A 19,393-nucleotide genomic window follows, 5' to 3' on the forward strand; every position below is an offset into this window, starting at 1 on the left:
TTTTACAAAGAAGCTGCCTTAGCACTGAGAGTGACAGGTATACAAAGGGTTACCTGCCAAGTCTTCCACTCCAGGTAGAAGGTTGCACATCCGGGCCCGGTCTGGTTGGCCGGTTTGAATACTCACACCCCTAACCTCCCCTCCTACTTTCTTACTGTTCAGGTAACTATGTATGTTTGTGCCAGAGGCGGAAGCATAAGCAGTGTCTGCAGAAACACGTCTGGGTCTCAGCTTTGTCTAGTATCCATAGTAAGGGATCACAGTCCAAGCACAAGACCAACAGCTAAAGCAAGTGAGTCCTTTCACCTATTTATTGCAGGGAGCCAGGTTGTGTGCACTGACAGAACGTCCATGAGGGATGTCTACATGGAGTGACAGAACGTCCATAAGGGATGTATACATGGAGTGACAGAATGTACATGAGGGATGTATACATGGAGTGACAGAACGTCCATAAGGGATGTATACATGGAGTGACAGAATGTACATGAGGGATGTATACATGGAGTGACAGAACGTACATGAGGGATGTATACTGTACATGGAGTAACAGAACGTCCATGAGGGATGTATACCTGGAGTGACAGAACGTACATGAGGGATGTATACATGGAGTGACAGAACATCCATGAGGGATGTATACATGGAGTGACAGAATGTACATGAGGGATGTATACTGTACATGAAGTGACAGAACGTCCATGAGGGATGTATACATGGAGTGACAGAATGTACATGAGGGATGTATACATGGAGTGACAGAATGTACATAAGGGATGTATACATGGAGTGACAGAACGTACATGAGGGATGTATACTGTACATGGAGTGACAGAAGGTACATGAGGGATGTATACATGGAGTGACAGAAGGTACATGAGGGATGTATACATGGAGTGACAGAAGGTACATGAGGGATATATACATGGAGTGACAGAATGTACATGAGGGATGTATACATGGAGTGACAGAAGGTACATGAGGGATGTATACATGGAGTGACAGAACGTACATGAGGGATGTATTCTGTACATGGAGTGACAGAACGTACATGAGGCATGTATACTGTACATGGAGTCACAGAACGTCCATGAGGGATGTATACATGGAGTGACAGAACGTACATGAGGGATGTATACTGTACATGGAGTCTCAGAACGTCCATGAGGGATGTATACATGGAGTGACAGAACGTACATGAGGGATGTATACGGTACATGGAGAGACAGAACGTCCATGAGGGATGTCTACATGGAGTGACAGAACGTCCATGAGGGATGTCTACATGGAGTGACAGAACGTCCATGAGGGATGTATACATGGAGTGACAGAACATCCATGAGGGATGTATACATGGAGTGACAGAATGTACATGAGGGATGTATTCTGTACATGGAGTGATAGAATGTACATGAGGGATGTATACATGGAGTAACAGAACATACATAAGGGATGTATACATGGAGTGACAGAATGTACATGAGGGATGTATACTGTACATGGAGTGACAGAATGTACATGAGGGATGTATACTGTAAATGGAGTGACAGAAGGTACATGAGGGATGTATTCTGTACATGGAGTGATGGGATGTATACATGGAGTGATAGAATGTACATGAGGGATGTACACATGGAGTGACAGAACGTCCATGAGGGATGCATACTGTACATGGAGTGACAGAACGTCCATGAGGGATGCATACTGTACATGGAGTGACAGAAGGTACATGAGGGATGTATACTGTACATGGAGTGACAGAAGGTCCATGAGGGATGCATACTGTACATGGAGTGACAGAACGTCCATGAGGGATGCATACTGTACATGGAGTGACAGAAGGTACATGAGGGATGTATACTGTACATGGAGTGACAGAAGGTACATGAGGGATGTATACATGGAGTGATAGAATGTACATGAGGGATGTATACTGTACATGGAGTGACAGAAGGTACATGAGGGATGTATACTGTACATGGAGTGACAGAAGGTACATGAGGGATGTATACTGTACATGGAGTGACAGATAGAGCCGGAAACAGATGACAAGCGTGTGCAGACTGATCATAGATTTAAAGGGGTTATCCAGTGCTACAAAAACATGGCCACTTTTCCCCCTACTGTTGTCTCCAGTTCAGGTGCAGTTTGCAATTAAGCTCCATTTACTTCAATGGAACTGAGCTTCAAAACTTGCACCAAAACTGGAGACAACAGTAGGGGGAAGTAGCGCTGGATAACCCCTTTAAAACATGGAAAGGTTCACTCCCTATCTGTCAAACATCAGCAAAACTAGAAAATATGGAAATCCTACTAGATCTGCTTCTGGTCAGTGCAAAGGGGGCCGAAAAGTTATAGCTTCTTATCTAATGTGACTGAAAACAGATATTGTAAGGTATAATCTGTTGTACCATGATAGATAGATAGATACTCTGTGGCGCTAAAGATCATCGAAGTGCACTGCAGTACCGGCCGGGATGAGTTTTTCCGAGACTGGCCGTTCCGTGACCGGTCTCGTACTGCACATCGTGTGCACATAGCCTTAGACCAGATACTTCATTTTGTATTTAAAAAGGAGTATGTAATTTGCTTTCCCTTTTATGCTATTAAATAAGGTTTAGACCTTTCCCATATTTTAGACCTGCCAACCCTACTGGCCGGCAATGGTTTGGTGTAATAGGGCCTCAAGGCCATTACATGGCTGGAGCATGAGATAGGGAGGACTGCACAGGCAAATGCCGGACTGTTCACCAGGCCCTTTGCTGAACTCAGTCACACATCCCCTATGTGCGTTCAATGGCCCAGGATTTTTTTTGGCCCCTATTTGGTGTAAGGTGTAAAAAACTGAATGGGGCTCCATTGCAAAATTTACGGGCCCACGGCCGTGCAGGGTCAGGGCAGGTGCTGGTACGGGCTGGCAGCTGTCTTTGGGGTGTATACTGTGTCAGTCCCATAGAGGCAGACCACGCCACACGGGTCCCGTAGCAGCTGTGTGGTCTGCCTCTATGGTAGCTATGCCAGTGGACATCGATATCAATATGCATATATGTGCATTGTAGACCCCACTCTAACCATGCCATGGGTACATATTACGTCCCCACTTGCATATGGGTCAGTAATGTATGATCTTTCTCCACCCTGTGGACACATTCTAGTTTGCAGTTTTTTCATAGTAAATGTATAGGGCCCATTGAGCACCTAGTTACATCAAGTGTGCAGGGTGGTGCATTTTATCTATTAGTTATCCACTTCCGATTGAATGAGATTAATGGATATTTGTAGATTCTGTCACGTCATACCTTGTATACCTTCCTTCAGGCAGTCGTGCTGTATATTTGCGCAGTGGGGTGTGTTGCTGTGGGTTGGTGTCTGTGTAGTCTTGCAGTGCATCTTGGGTGATATAATGCTGGCTATCGTCCAGGTAATTGTCATTATTGGTTGTCACCACTCACGCAGGGAAGTGTCTGGAGCGTTAGATGGAGACAGATTGACCATACATTGCATTTACACAACATTTATGAAATGACAATATTGCCTATAGCTGTATTCCTGGAGCAACCTCTACTTGTGTACTCCATCTACAATACTACTAATTGTGTATGACAGTCTGTCTGCTCTTATCCATCAGATATTCTTACCTGCAACATACCGGGCATTTTTCTCTTTGTGTAGTCTGTGTTCTCCTTGGGACTTGCAATTGTACATATCCTGGGGAAAACACTTGCGTGTTCTACAGACATCAATGTTTGGCGAGACTAAACAATTAGTAAATCCATAGTTTAATGCAAATCTTAAAGGGGTATTCCGCTCAAACATAACTTTTCATATGTTGCTGCTTATGGTGAGACTAACAATTCATTATATACTTGTTATTATCTATTCAGTCTCTTTTCCCCAGTTCTGAGCTGCTGCTTACTGCTGAAGGCATAAAAATCTGTGTATGCGCCTTTCTCTCCAACTCCCCCTCCTTTCCGAGACGGCTGATCTGGAACTTTGTAGCTTTTTTGTAATGCTGGGAAGGTTATTCTGAGGTCAAGTTGCTAATAAACTCAATCACAAAGTTGCAGATAGGGACTCATCATCAGTCGTCTCAGAAGGGAGGAGACGGAGAGAAAAGCTCACACACATTTTTTGTGTCTTCAGCAGAAAGCAGCAGCTGAGAACTGGGAGAAGGAGACTAAAGATAATAACAAGTATTAACTATTGTTATTATTAGTCTCCACATGGGCAGCAACCTATGAAAAGTTATGTATAAGCAGAATACCCCTTGAGGGTATGTTCACATGTACCGGATCCGCAGCGGACTTCTCGCTGCGAATTCGCAGCTAGACCCACTGCGGATCCCTGCCCAGTAAGCTCTATGGCCAGACAAACTCGCAGCAGGATGCACGTCCCGGCCAGCCAATCAGTGCGCTGCGGCGGGGCAGCGCACTGATTAGCCGAGCGGGACGTGCAGGAAACCCCCGAAGCAAGCCGGGGAGGTTAACGGGGCTGGCCATAGAGTTTACTGGGCAGGGATCCGCAGTGAGTTTCGCTGCGAATTCGCAGCGAGAAAGCCACTGCACATCCGACGCATGTGAACGTACCCTTAAGGACCAGGGTCCATTTTTCAAATCTCACTCCCTTTAACTTTAGATGCTTATAGCTCCCTGATTTAGCGATATCTGTAAAATTTTCTTGTGAAAAATGCCCCCATTTCATGAGGAAAATTGCAAAATTAGCATTTTTCTAACTTTTAATTTTCTGCGGTCACCATGTGGGTTTAATCATGTGACCATTTTATTGCCAGCATCATTACATGCACTTTTTTTTTCTTCTACATTTATTATTTGCAGGCTTTATTTTTTTTTACATTTTCACTTTATTTTATTCCTTGGGGACTTCACTATCCAATTGTCTGATGACAGGCATAATACATAACGTGCCTGTCATAGGCATAGCTGATCAGACTCTGAGCGCCCTGCATCGTTCAGGGTCTCTTCGCGCTGAAGAATGAACATGTTCATTCTTCAGCGCTGAGAGATGCAGCGTGCGCGCCTCCCATAGACTGTCATTATGACACGGAGGCTGGCGACATCCGCCACCGAGTTCCGCCTCTCTTGCTCTGTGTGAACGGGGCCTTAGGACTGAGCCTGATCAGCGACCATAGCTATAACACTCAGGGAGGCCTCCACTTGTCATAGCTACCACAGCAGCCAATCACAGCCCAGCTTTCATTTCATACACAGCTCAGGTAAGATGAGAGCTGAGCTGTGATTGGTCGCTCTGGGTAAATCACCCAGTCTGAGTCTCAGACAGATAAATCTAGGGCAGCGTCTTGGGGATCCATGACAAATCTGTTATGTAACCAGCACGACCTCTGACCCCGTCTGCCCGATGCTACCTGTCCGCCATCTATAAAGGACTAGGTCACCAGACATTAATGAATACATTCTGCCAGCTGTGATTTACAAGCTGTACATTCATTAAGTCGTCTCTCCTTATAACATCACATCTGGTGTTACTTTATATAGATGCTGAAAAAATAGCTAAAAATACTGCTTACACCTACACGTACAGCGACTAATAATAAAATATCCAGAACAAGGCGGATGGTGCTGTGCACCTGACCTGGGAGCTAAACTCTGCACATGTACGACAGTCATAGGAGACCATAGGAGGATCACAATGTCTGCAAATAACCATTATTCTTTCCGTAAAGAAACATTATGCAATTTAAGATGAATCCTTTATATTTCAATTCCTAATAGTCTTCAATATCAGTGCTTGCTGTCATTTAATAGAAAGTTTCATTGTTTAAAGGGGTAGTTCACCTATTTTTTTTTTCTTTCAAATCAACTGGTGCCAAAAAGTACCAGAGATTTGTAATTTAAAAAAATCTCAAGTCTTCCAGTACTTATCAGCTGCTGTATGCCCTGCAGAAACAGGTGTATCTTTCAGTACTTAAATTACAATTTTCTGGCACCATAAAAGAATTTTTTTTTGTAAACTATCTCTTTAAATTTAGCGGACAATAATCAACTGGTTTCAGAAAGTGCTCTGGAATCATGGGAAAAAATGAATCCATCCTACTGTCAGGATGGATCATCAGTAGCAGATTGGTGGGGTACCGACACCTGACACCCCTGCTGATCAGCTGCTTCCAGAGCCGCAGTGCCCAGACACAGAGTATGGAGCCGCAATCCTTGTCTCCATACATCGTATAGTAATAGTGGTCGTCCCAGGTTACTGCAGCTCAGCTCCCCCTTTTCTACTAAGCTGCAGTTTCCCAACATGGCCACTACACAGAGTACAAGTCCAGGCTTCCAGCTTCATACGTTGTGTTTACATCCAGGTGCTGTCACTCTCCTGCACAGCTAATAATTCATTCAGGTTTACCTGAAAAAACCCTTTAAGCTACCTTGTTATTTAAAGGTTTCAGCCCCCCCCCCCCTCATAGTATCATATGAGTATCCCATGTCACCTTCCTTGCTTGCCCCTCGGCTTTATCTTTGAAAATCACAAAAGATAACAGCACAATGAAGGTTTTCATCATGTTTTCTGAAATCTAACTCTTTATGGGCCTGTATCATGCCTTAAAGTGGCAGTAAGCGGAGCCGCTAGAATCCATGCCTCCGTCTCTTTTGCTTCGGGTAGATATGTTAGCCCTCTTTCTTCCGTATTTTGACATTTACGTTACAATGAAGCGCTCTCTTCTGGACGGTTCAGATTTCAGTTTGACAGTAATGTCAGAAATGCAGAAGTCGATGCATTCCCCTGCGCTGTCTCATCTGGATTGTTGTAAGACATTTGTAACATTATCATACGGATACATATTAATAAGCCCTCCGCATTGTTCTCACCATTCACTGTACTATGCAGCCATCATCTCTTCTCGCCGTGGCACTCCGCACATCTGTCAGACGATTTACCTCATTCATTTACAGGCTCTACAATATATATATGTATATATGCCAAGGCATACCTGTAATCAGGAGATCCCATGTGTGCACCTATGCTTAAAGGAGAACTCCTGTTAAGAAAGTTTTAACCCTGCTCAACACCCCCCCCCCCCCCCCATAATCTAAGCTTGTGTGTAATAGATTTCTATTACATGAATTGATCGATTTGTCTGCAGCACATCCTGACTCACACCCTAAAGCTGCTGAATATTCTCCCTTCCTGGTCCACTCTGCCTCCACTCCTCTGTCCTCCCCCTCCCTTCTGAGACACAGGTCACATGATCTGTCTCTTCTGTTGCCAGGCAAGCTGTAACAACTCATCTTTTCCAGTTACATCACACAGTGATTACCTGACCTGGGGCGGGGAAAAAACAGCTTCTCCTGAGTAGTATAGGGGAAAGGAGACACTGTTGTTTCATCTCTCTCTCTAATCTATCTATGTAGATGAACAGATAGATAGATAGATAGATAGATAGATAGATAGATAGATAGATAGATAGATAGGAGATAGATACTTTGTTTACTGTGCCAAGCAGAAGCAGTGGTGGGCAGGTACTACAAGACAGGGGCGGGTACCCGGCAATTGGCTCTGAAGTACAATGCATGCTGGGAGATGTAGTTTCCCAGCCGGCTGCCATGATGTGAAACTGGGATCATTTATAATAATTTGAATCCGGGGTTAGGAGCAGCTTAGACAAGTGGTAAAGGTGTCAAACACTTGGAGTTCCCCTTTAAGGATTAATAGATTAAAAACATATTATCTATTACTGTTAGATGAGAATGAAACCGGCTGTCGAATAGATGAACAATCGGTCACTGACAGTGCTCTTACCTGAGCATACACTAACATGCATAGGCAGCGATCTCTGATGAATGAGTGAAATCCCTGGGGGCGGCTGCACCGTCTCATGTATATAATATAACTCCCTATGTGACAAAAACTCCAGCTTAGCAGATCACCTAAAGCTCTGTCAGCACTTACTGTGTCTGTGATGAATGAACCAATTCACGGCTAACAAGCAGGAGATGTCTATGGTCATGTAACAATGACAGGGACAGCTATAACAGTCACTATGTGTGGACCCATCCTTACGCCTGCACACGCTTAGCTAAATACAGCTATTTTTTGTACCCAAACCATAGAGCATTGATGTTTTTGTTGGGGAGTGAACCGTAGAGCATTCTGATGGCTGTTTTTCTGTATTCTGTGGTTTGGAGAAAACCTCACCCTCTGCTTCCAATAGTGAGATAAAACAACCAGTAGCGTGGGACCGTACATAGAGATGTTATTATGGACTTGGCAGAGCCAGGGGGCTTTTTTTTTTTTGGTTTCGAGTATATTTTTAGGTGACAGCAGTGAGTGGAAAAAATGCTCATTGTATAGTAATACTACATGGTTATTGTGATACTTCATGGCTATAGTGATATCAATATAAAGAAAAGGCGGCACTCACCATCATTCCGTGCAGAACATAGTGCTTTATTTATTTCAGTATGTCCATAGTTACATACATCTTAACAGGTAAGACGCCAATCGGCCATGATAGTGTCTGGTGACAGCTGTTTCGCACTGTACAGCGCTTCTCCAGGGGTCTGGAGAAGCACTGTATAGCGCGAAACCGCTGTTACCTGACAACATCATTGTTATAGTGATACTACATGCTTATATGATACTACATGGTTAGTATAGTGATACTACATGATTATAGTGATACTCCATGGTTAGTATAGTGATACTACATTGTTATAGTGATACTACATGGTTATAGTGATACTACATGGTTATAGTAATACTACATGGTTATATGATACCACATGGTTAGTATAGTGATATTACATGGTTATAGTGATACTACTTGGTTAGTATTGTGATACTACATGGTTAGTATAGTGATACTACATTGTTATAGTGATACCACATGGTTAGTATAGTGATATTACATGGTTATAGTGATACTACTTGGTTAGTATAGTGATGTTACATAGTTATAGTGATAACTATAACTAAGTGGTAAGTATAGTAATACAACGAGGGTATAGTAAAACACTAAGGGGTGGTAGTTGTGAGTTCCAAATATTCGATACATGGATGACAGAATAAATAAATTAGCAGGGGTCTGACTCCATATCAGTTGTGGAAGGGGCTCTGAATAAATTACTTAGTCAATTGGAAAATTGTTACTCTCCACAGAACTAAATTTTGCATCTCAATATTGCAATGCCAACTAGTGGACACCCTTAAAGGGGTTAAATGTTATATAGATTTCTAATTTACTTCTATTTAAAAATCTCCAATCTTCTGGTACTTATCAGCTAATGTATGTCCTGCGGGAAGTGGTGTATTCTTTCCAGTCTGACACACTGCTCTCTGCTGCCACCTCTGTCTGTGTTAGGAATAGAGATGAGCGAACCGGGTTCGGGTTCGAGTCGATTCAAACCCGAACGTTCGGCATTTGATTAGCGGGGGCTGCTGAACTTGGATAAAGCTCTAAGGTTGTCTGGAAAACATGGATACAGCCAATGACTATATCCATGTTTTCTACATAGCCTTAGGGCTTTATCCAACTTCAGCAGCCACCGCTAATCAAATGCTGAAAGTTGGGGTTCGGATCGACTCGAGCATGCTCCAGGTTCGCTCATCTCTAGTTAGGAACTGTCCAGAGCAGGAGAGGTTTTCTATAGGGATTTGCTGCTGCTGTGGACAGTTCCTGACATGGACAGAGGTGGCAGCAGTGAGCAGTGTGTCATACTGGAAAAAATACACCACTCCCTGCAGGACATACAGCAGCTAATAAGTACTTGAGATTTTTAAATAGTAGTAAATTACAAATCTATATACGTTTCTGACACCAGTTGATCTAAAAGAAAACTTTTTTTTGTTGGAGTACCCCTTTAACTTGTTTTGCTGTTGCCTTGTATTATTATTAGTTCTCATACAAGTGCTATACAATGGACATGTTGTGCAGACATTTTTTAGTGATTAAATTCTGTCTGCTCATAGTGTGATGGGGCTGGTATGTGAGCAGAGTTAGCATGTATATGCAGGCTGTGCGTGAGATATAGAAGTATGCACTCACTGATCGCTATCGTGGTGACATGCTTGTGGATATTAATCAGGCATGATGTGCTTATTATCTATGGGACCTTTCAATAATATATATATATATATATATATATATATATATATATATATATATATATATATATATATAGTCCTCCACGTCCTAAGAAATATACTCCATTTGATATACCTCATCTGCATGGTGGAGAAACATGCAAAAATTGTCCTTTATTTACATTCAGTCATTGATAGGAAGCGTGATAGGGACAGGATCCCGGCTTTTTTCCGTTCACATCTTGACCGCACGTTATCTATACTTTTCTTTACCTAAAAATAAACCGGCCACACAGGTCCAACCTGATGTCTGTCCAGGTGTGAAAACAGTCTCATTCTGACTCTCGCTATGAGCGTGCACATTTGATATTTTGTTGCATCTTTTATTTAGTCCACCGATACAAATACTGAAAAAAAAAAATAAATATTCATTTTCAGAGGATGTCTTATTTTTCAATGAAGAAGATATCACATGACACATGCACAGCGGGGACAGAGCATATGGTATGGAGGCTTACGGCCACCAGGGGGAGCTCACCACAGCACACTCATACAGCACAGCAGGGACAGCGTACAGTATGGCGGCTTACGGCCACCAGAGGGAGCTCGCCACAGCACACTCATATAGCACAGCAGGAACAGAGCGTATGGTATGGCAGCTTCCAGCCACCAGGCGGAGCTCCCAACAGCACACTTGTACAGCACAGCAAGGACAGCGTATGGTATGGTGGCTTCCAGCTACGAGGGGAAGCTCACCACAGCACACTCCTACAGCACAGCAGGGACTGAGTGTACGGTATGGCAGCTTTCGGCCACCAGGGGGAGCTCACCACAGCACACTCGTACAGCAGGGACAGCGAATGGTAAGGTGGCTTCCATCCACTAGGGGGAGCTCACCACAGCACACTTATACAGCACAGCAGGGATAGCATACAGTATGGCGACAGGCAACGGGTTAATGGCAGACTGTATGAAGCTCTTCTTCTGTGGGTTGGGGAAAACAGGGATTGCGGCAGGCAATGGGCCTCTTGATGCCTTTTCTATGGAGACTTGCTGCTGCTCTGGACAGTTCCTGACATGGACAGAGGTGGCAGCAGAGAGCACTATGTCAGACTTGAGAGAATACACCACTTCCTGCAGGGCATACAGCAGCTGATAAGTACTGGAAGACTGGAAACTTTTAAATACAAGTAAAGGACAAATTGATTTAACTCTCTGACTCCAGTTGAATCCTTTAATACACAATAGAGTCTTTTCTATTGGGTATAATCTGATGTTGCATGTAGTTTATAGGTTGGTCTTTCCATGTGACATGTAAAACCATCCTGATGTCTATGACTTTATGGGGTTTTCCTTCAGATTCATGTTTAAGCTTGTATGAGCGGCAGTCGCACATAAGACGTACACCCTCCGATTGTCAACATTAATAAGAAAGCCTTATTATTCCTGCTGACTGTCACACCCCAAAGGATTGGGCTGTCAGTGACTGTCATACCCCGGAGAACTGGGCTGTCAGTGACTGTCACACCCCAGAGTAGTGTCTGTCACACCCCGGAGGATTGGGCTGTCAGTGACTGTCACACCCCGGAGTAGTGTCTGTCACACCCCGGAGGATTGGGCTGTCAGTGACTGTCATACCCCAGAGTAGTGTCTGTCACACCCCGGAGGATTGGGCTGTCAGTGACTGTCACACCCCGGAGTATTGGGCTGTCAGTTACTGTCACACCCCGAAGTATTGGGCTATCAGTGACTGTCACACCCCGGAGAACTGGGCTGTCAGTGACTGTCACACCCCAGAGTAGTGACTGTTACACCCTGGAGGATTGGGCTCTCAGTGACTGTCACACCCCGGAGGATTGGGCTGTCAGTGACTGTCACACCCCGGAGAATTGGGCTGTCAGTGACTGTCACACCCCGGAGGATTGGGCTGTCAGTGACTGTCACACCCCGGAGGATTGGGCTGTCAGTGCCTGTCACACCCTGGAGGATTTTGCTGTCAGTGACTGTCACACCCCAGAGGATTGGGCTGTCAGTGACTGTCACACCCCAGAGGATTGGGCTGTCAGTGACTGTCACTCCCCAGAGGATTGGGCTGTCAGTGACTGTCACACCCCAGAGGATTGGGCTTTCAGTGACTGTCACACCCTGGAGAACTGGGCTGTCAGTGACTGTCACATCCCAGAGGATTGGGCTGTCAATGACTGTCACACCCCAGAGGAGTTGGCTGTCAGTTACTGTCACACCCCGGAGAACTGGTCTATCCGTGACTGTCACACCCCGAAGTATTGGGCTCTCAGAGACTGTCACACCCCAGAGGATTGGGCTCTCAGAGACTGTCACACCCCAGAGGATTTGGCTGTCAGTGACTGTCACACAGCCTTGGAGCTGGGCTGCCAGGCAATCCAGAGTGCCTCTACATCAGGTCGCACTGCAGCTGCAGCGGGTGACATTGTAGTCTCATTGTGCGTGACATGGACAGGACACGTGGGGTGAAGTTATTGTCACGCTGTCTTCTTCTCTATATGTAAAGATGAGACATAAATCTAGTAGTTTCTCTGTATTGTTAGTGAAGGGTATGTGAGGAATCTGGAACCCTGTCGCCAGGATCCACCATACCTAGTCGCACTATTTTTATCATGTTAGAGGAATGCTGTATGCTGCCTGACTGGGTGAAGGTCCAGGGAGATGCACACAGACCCTGTATACTGGAGAGATCACAATACACTACCTATGATATACATAATATATAAACATAGTGCAGGGGTAGGGAACCTTGGCTCTCCAGCTGTTGCAAAACTACAATTCCCATCATGCCTGGACAGCCAACGGCTGTCCAGGCATGATGGGAGTTGTAGTTTTGTAACAGCTGGAGAGCCAAGGTTCCCTACCCCGGTATAGAGTTTTTTCCCCTCTAAACTCACTGTCAATTTGGACAATACCTAAGGACATGATGTCGGAGCTTTATAGCTGTAGTCAATCCATAGAATGCGGTCTGTATTTATCAGGGGGGATGTTGCCATGTCTTAAAAAGGGGTACTCCGGAAAGAAAAAAAAAAGGTTTTGAAATCAACTGGTGTCAGAAAGTTAAGCAGATTTGTTAATTACTTCTGTTTAAAAATCTCCAGTCTTTCCATACTTATCAGCTGCTGTATGTCCTGCAGGAAGTGGTGTATTCTTTCCAGTCTGACAGTGCTCTCTGCTGCCACCTCTGTCCATGTCAGGAACTGTCCAAAGCAGAGGAGGTTTTCTATGGGGATTTGCTGCAGTTCTGTACAGTTCCTGATATGGACAGAGGTGGCAGCAGAGAACATGTCAGTTCTTTGGACGGACGGCGGATTGAGCTTGAGAATATCACAGAATCAATGGGACAGGTGGAAATTTCTGTGCGTGTTCCTTAGTGCGCGCATACCCTTACAGACAGGATAAATGACTGACCTGCTACTTGATCTCTAATCCTGAGAACATTCATGATGATTTCCTGACATGAATATATATATATATATATATATATATATATATTTATTTTTTTATGCCCAGTATCCTCCTGGTATATGCAGGTTACACAGATGATGACTGCCACAGCACAGACCCCATCGCTGACTTGCTGACCCATGAGAAGATGACGCCCTAGGGCACCGTGGGGGAGGGGGGGTACCTGCACACGCCGGCCTTCCAACACCCTCCAGAACCTGTACGGCCACTCCAGTCATGTGACCTGGAGCTTTGGGCAGGACTGTGACAATTAACCTTTCAATTGACCTTATACTGATGTCCTAATAGTGATGATGCCGGATTTACTTGTAAAACATCAGGGATAAGCCGAGGCATCTAACCAGTGCGTTTCTGTGCCCGTATTAGGGCCCTATTACACAGAACGATAATCGTCCAAATCGGCCCTATCCAGCCGATTATCGTTCCGTGTAATAAACACAACGATCAGCTGATGACAACGACCATCGGCTGATTGCTGACATTGGTTTGGACCTATAATTGTCGGGCACCGACCGCGCATCGCTACGTGTAATAGCGGTGCGCGGTCGGCGGCTGACAATTTCCAAACTGTATACATTACCTGTCCATGGTCCATGGCTCCTCTTGTTCTGTGCTTCTTCCCGGGTCCCGCACGCTTCAGCGAGGCCTGTCTAAGCTGACAGGCTGCTCAGCCAATCACTGGCCAGGACCGCCATGGCCAGTCAGCTGAGACAGGCCGCTCTGAACCTGGAGCGCGCGAACCCGGGGAGAAGCAGAGCGCAAGAGGAGCCATGGACCATGGACAGGTAATGTATACAGTTTAAGCAAGGGCTGCAAGGACATCTGTAACGATGTCCATGCAGCCTTTGTTAAAAATTATCGGGCCGTGTAATAGGCCCAGTAAACGAGCGCCGATCTAGCAGATCGGCGCTCTTTTACAGTTATTATCGGGAAAAATATTTTTTTCAACTCAACCAGTACCAGAAAGTTATATACATTTGTAATTTACTTTTATTTAACAATCTCCAGTCTTCCAGTACTTATCAGCTGCTGTTTGTCCTGGCGGGAGTTCTCTCCAGTCTGACACAGTGTTCTCTGCTGCCACCTCTGTCCATGTCAGGAACTGTCCAGAGCAGCAGCAAATCCCCATAGAAAACCTCTCCTGCTCTGGACAGTTCCTGACATGGACAGAGGTGGCAGCAGAGAGCACTGTGTCAGACTGGAAAGAATACACCACTTCCTGCAGGACATACAACAGCTGATAAGTACTGGAAGACAGGAGATTGTTAAATAGAAGTAATTTACAAATCAGCTTTGGATGAAAGACCATTCATAGAAAAGTTATGGTGCGTTTGCACAGGCAGATTTATCTGACAGATTTTGAAAGCCAAAGCCAGGAATGGATTTGAAAAGAGGAGAAATCTGAGTCTTTCCTTTATGACCTGCTCCCTGTTTATAGTCTGTTCCTGGTTTTGGCTTCAAAGATCTGTCAGATAAATCTCTCTGTGTAAACGTCCCATTAGTCTCTGATAGGACAGTGTGCTAGGGCCGGTGATCAGCTGATTAAGCGGCATTAGGGTTGAGCACTTATTCTGGTGCCATGTACGAGGTCCCTGCGGGTGGCGTCACACTCTCCTTCCTGCTGGAAGTGGTATAATCCCAGTGACCGTGGCCTGAGGCTGTATACAGGTGCTGCTATATTCCTGGATCACAGACACAACAGTCTATTGGGCCACAAAGCAGCTGTCTCCATGGGAAACCCCTCAGGCCCTGTTCACATGATGCATCCTGTTATGGAATCCATGTCACATATTAGAGGTCCAGGCTGGGATTTCTACTTTCCGTGTCCCCTATATCCTATGGAGCTGATGCACATCCAGACTGGCTGACGCGTAACCTGCGGGTCCCATCACTCAGGGCCCTATTACACCAGCAGATATCTGACAGAATAGTTTGAATTTAAACGACAATCGTTCAGTGTAATTGCCGGCAACGATCGAAAAATCGTTTGTAAGTCGTTGATCGTTGATTTAGATCTGAACCTAAAAATCATCGTTCAGTGTAATTGCACATTGTCCATTGTTTTGCTGGGATTAAATGGATTAAACGATCATAGTAACGATCGCAATAACGATCGTAGTAAACGATTGTAACTAATGATTCTCGTTCTGTGTAATATGGTGAACGATTTCAGGTTAACGATAAACAATCTCCTTTGCGATCGTTTATCGTTAATTGTTGAAAAACGCTCTGTGTAATAGGATCCTAAGGGCCCTATTCCACAGTAACGATAATCGGCCGGATCGGCCCATTATCGTTCGGTGAAATAGAGAAAATGATCAGCCGATGATCGTGTCATCGGCTGATCGTTCATTTAGGGCCAGACCTAAAATCATCGTTCCCCCACCGCACATGGCTACGGTTGAATAGTGGTGCGCGGCGGGCGACCGACGATCTGACAAGCAGCAGCATCATACATTACCTGTCCAGGCTTCTTCTCCGCGCTGTCTTCATCCCCGGGTTCCGCACGCTCTATCTTAAGAATGGCCGGTCAGCTGACGGAGCGCTCAGCCAATCACAGGCCGGGACCGCCGCGGCCTGTGATTGGCTGAGTGTGGCCTGTCAGCTGACCGGCCATTCTGAAGATAGAGCGCGCGGGACCCGGGGATGAAGACAGAGCGGAGAAGAAGTCTGGACAGGTAATGTATGATGCTGCAAGGACATCAGTAACGATGTCCCTGCAGCCCTCGCTCAATGATCATTGGGCCGTGGACTAGGCCCAGTAAATGAGCAGCAATCTAGCAGATCGCCGCTCGTTTACATCGTTGATCGGGCCCTCCTCGGTCCGTGGAATAGGACCCTAAGCCAAAGCCAGGAGTGGATTTGAGAAGAGGAGAAATCTCAGTCTTTCCTTTATGACCTGTTCTCTGTTTATAGTCTGTTCCTGGCTTTGGCTGAAAAAAATCTGTCTGTGTAATAGGGCCCTTACAATCAAAACTGTTGTCTACTCAACATTATAAACTATGGGGCACATTGTATTGTATATATGTGTGGACGAGCGATGACGCATGTTCTGCACGGATTTTCGGTGGAAATCGCATCGGATTATCGGATGTCACTTTACATGGAGTACTCTGTGTGTTAGGCTGGGTTCACACTGCGTTTTTGCTGTCCGTTTTAAGGGCAACTCCTGAGAAAAAATATATTTCAAATCAACTGGTGTCAGAAAGCTGTATAGATTTGTAAATTATTCAAACCAAGCGTCTGTCCTCTAGAGTCTGTCAACTGGAGTCAGTATAAATGAATAAGAAAAACCGATTAGTACTATCAAAATAATTAGAATACATTTGTATTGAAAATCAATCATTTACCATGAATGCATAACCAACACATATAATAAGATAATAGGATAGTTTATCAGGTAAAAAGTGGCTTATTCGTGACTTTGGAGTATAACCACCATCATGGTAACTGCTGTAGACAATGGTGGGGAAGTAGTCCAAGGTCTATTTGGTCCTGTATCATATGAGATAGCGCCCCAGATTCAGGCCGTGCGATGTGCTGTCTGTTAGCTTCCCCGGCGTATATGTGATCTTATGTAGCCGTACAAGGAAGCTTGGTATATTCTTTGCTGATACATAGTTTTATTCCACGGGACGATTATCGTTCAGATTATCGTTAAATCGTTCGAATCTAAACGATAATCGTTCAGTTGAATAGCAGTTAACGATTAATGACCGAACGAGAAATCATTGATCGTTTAATAAGACCTGGACCTATTTTTATCGTTGCTAGTTTGCAAATCGTTCGCATGGAATAAGAAGTCGTTCAGTACTTATCAGCTGCTGTATGTCCTGCAGGAAGTGGTGTATTCTTTCCAGTCTCACACATTGCTCTCTGCTGCCACCTCTGTCCATGTCAGGAACTGTCCAGAGCAGAAGCAAATCCCCATAGAAAACTTCTCCTGCTCTCCACACTGGAGAGAATACACCACTTCCTGCAGGACATACAGCAGCTGATACGTACTGGAAGACATGAGATATTTTAATAGAAGTTACAAATCTCTGGCACTTTCTGACACCAGTTGATTTGAAATAATTTTTTGGATGGAGTACCCCTTTAACGGATCAGTTTACGTCATACCCCATGGTGACATCAGAACCCATGGTCACGTCATACCCCATGGTGACATCAGAACCCATGGTCACGTCATACCCCATGGTGACATCAGAACCCATGGTCACGTCATACCCCATGGTGACATCAAACCCCATAGTGACATCATACCCCATGGTGACATCAGAACCCATGGTCACGTCATACCCCATGGTGACATCAGAACCCATGGTCACATCAGACCCCATGGTGACATCAAACCCCATAGTGACATCATAACCCATGGTGACATCAAACCCCATAGTGACATCATAACCCATGGTGACATCATAGCCCATGGTGACGTCTCATGCTGCACACTAATACCACTAACATCATACCCTATGGTGACATCATACCCCATTGTGACGTCATACCCCATGGTGACACCATACCCAATAGTGACATCATACTCTATACTTTAACACCGCTGACATCATACCTCATGGTGATGTCATACCCCATGGTGACATACTATCCCATGATGACATCATACCCCATGGTGACGTCTCATGCCGCACACTCTCCTATTCATCTGCTTATTCAGACAATGGAACTGATAATTAGTTGCAGAATGTTGTGAATCTCATCCGCCCCATGTGAACACACGCTTTGGGAATCCGCTGATGTCGCCCGCCCCGCTCCTGTGTGCGGTATGACGGTGTGTGCTCGGTCCGGTATGAATGCGGTTATATACGGGGTCGGGGGAGGCGGGGCACACGGATGGGCGGGGTTACACAGCACCTGGGAGCGTCCCTGATAAGAGCAGCTCCGGTGGGCGGGGCAGGGGGCGGGGTCGGCTGCTCGGCCAGTTCTCGGGATCGGTGTGAGCTGCGGGAGTGGCTGTCACTTGTCACCGCGCTGTCACCGCCGGGCACAGGTGAGATGGCTGCGGCAGCCTGCTAGCTGTACGGCCGTGCTGTGTGCGGGGGAGGCCCGGCTGTGCGAGCGCTCCACGGCTCTGCTACACCCCGAGCGCAGCAGGTACGTGTGAGGGCAGGGGCTGCGGTTTTTACAGGGGGCTGCGGTTATTACAGGGGACTGCGGTTATTACAGAGGGCTGCGGTTATTACAGAGGGCTGCGGGTATTACAGAGGGCTGCGGGTATTACAGAGGGCTGCGGTTATTACAGGGGGCTGCGGGTATTACAGAGGGCTGCGGTTATTACAGGGGGCTGCGGGTATTACAGGGGGCTGTGCAGGGGGCTGCGGTTATTACAGAGGACTGTGCAGGGGGCTGCGGTTATTACAGAGGACTGTGCGGGGGGCTGCGGTTATTACAGAGGGCTGTGCGGGGGGCTGCGGTTATTACAGGGGGCTGCGGTTATTACAGGGGACTGTGCAGGGGGGCTGCGGTTATTACAGGGGGCTGCGGTTATTACAGGGGGCTGCGGTTATTACAGGGGACTGCGGTTATTACAGAGGGCTGCGGTTATTACAGGGGACTGTGCAGGGGGGCTGCGGTTATTACAGGGGACTGTGCAGGGGGCTGCGGTTATTACAGGGGGCTGCGGTTATTACAGGGAACTGTGCGGGGGGCTGCGGTTATTACAGGGGACTGTGCGGGGGGCTGCGGTTATTACAGGGGACTGTGCAGGGGGCTGCGGTTATTACAGGGGACTGTGCAGGGGGCTGCGGTTATTACTGGGGGCTGTGCAGGGGACTGCGGTTATTACAGGGGGCTGCGGTTATTACAGGGGACTGTGCAGGGG

At 46.0% G+C, this 19,393-nt stretch overlaps 1 protein-coding gene across 13 annotated transcripts in view; it reads left to right on the plus strand.

Annotated features, from left to right (window-relative positions):
• The first annotated feature begins 200 nt into the window (after window positions 1-200).
• The window catches only part of PLEKHA6 (pleckstrin homology domain containing A6), a 100,612-nt gene continuing 81,419 nt past the window's right edge, over window positions 201-19,393 (plus strand). For 11 of the 13 annotated variants that reach the window (XM_069945802.1, XM_069945800.1, XM_069945804.1 and 8 more), the window contains exon 1: window positions 201-292. The gene's annotated coding sequence lies outside the window, so the exon portion shown is untranslated. Of the gene's footprint in view, window positions 293-18,487; window positions 18,667-19,393 lie in introns of those variants that run through there. The other 2 variants (XM_069945801.1, XM_069945812.1) reach the window with 2 other exon arrangements.

This window comes from Dendropsophus ebraccatus, chromosome 11 (genome assembly GCF_027789765.1).
Source record: "Dendropsophus ebraccatus isolate aDenEbr1 chromosome 11, aDenEbr1.pat, whole genome shotgun sequence".
NCBI lineage: Eukaryota > Metazoa > Chordata > Amphibia > Anura > Hylidae > Dendropsophus > Dendropsophus ebraccatus.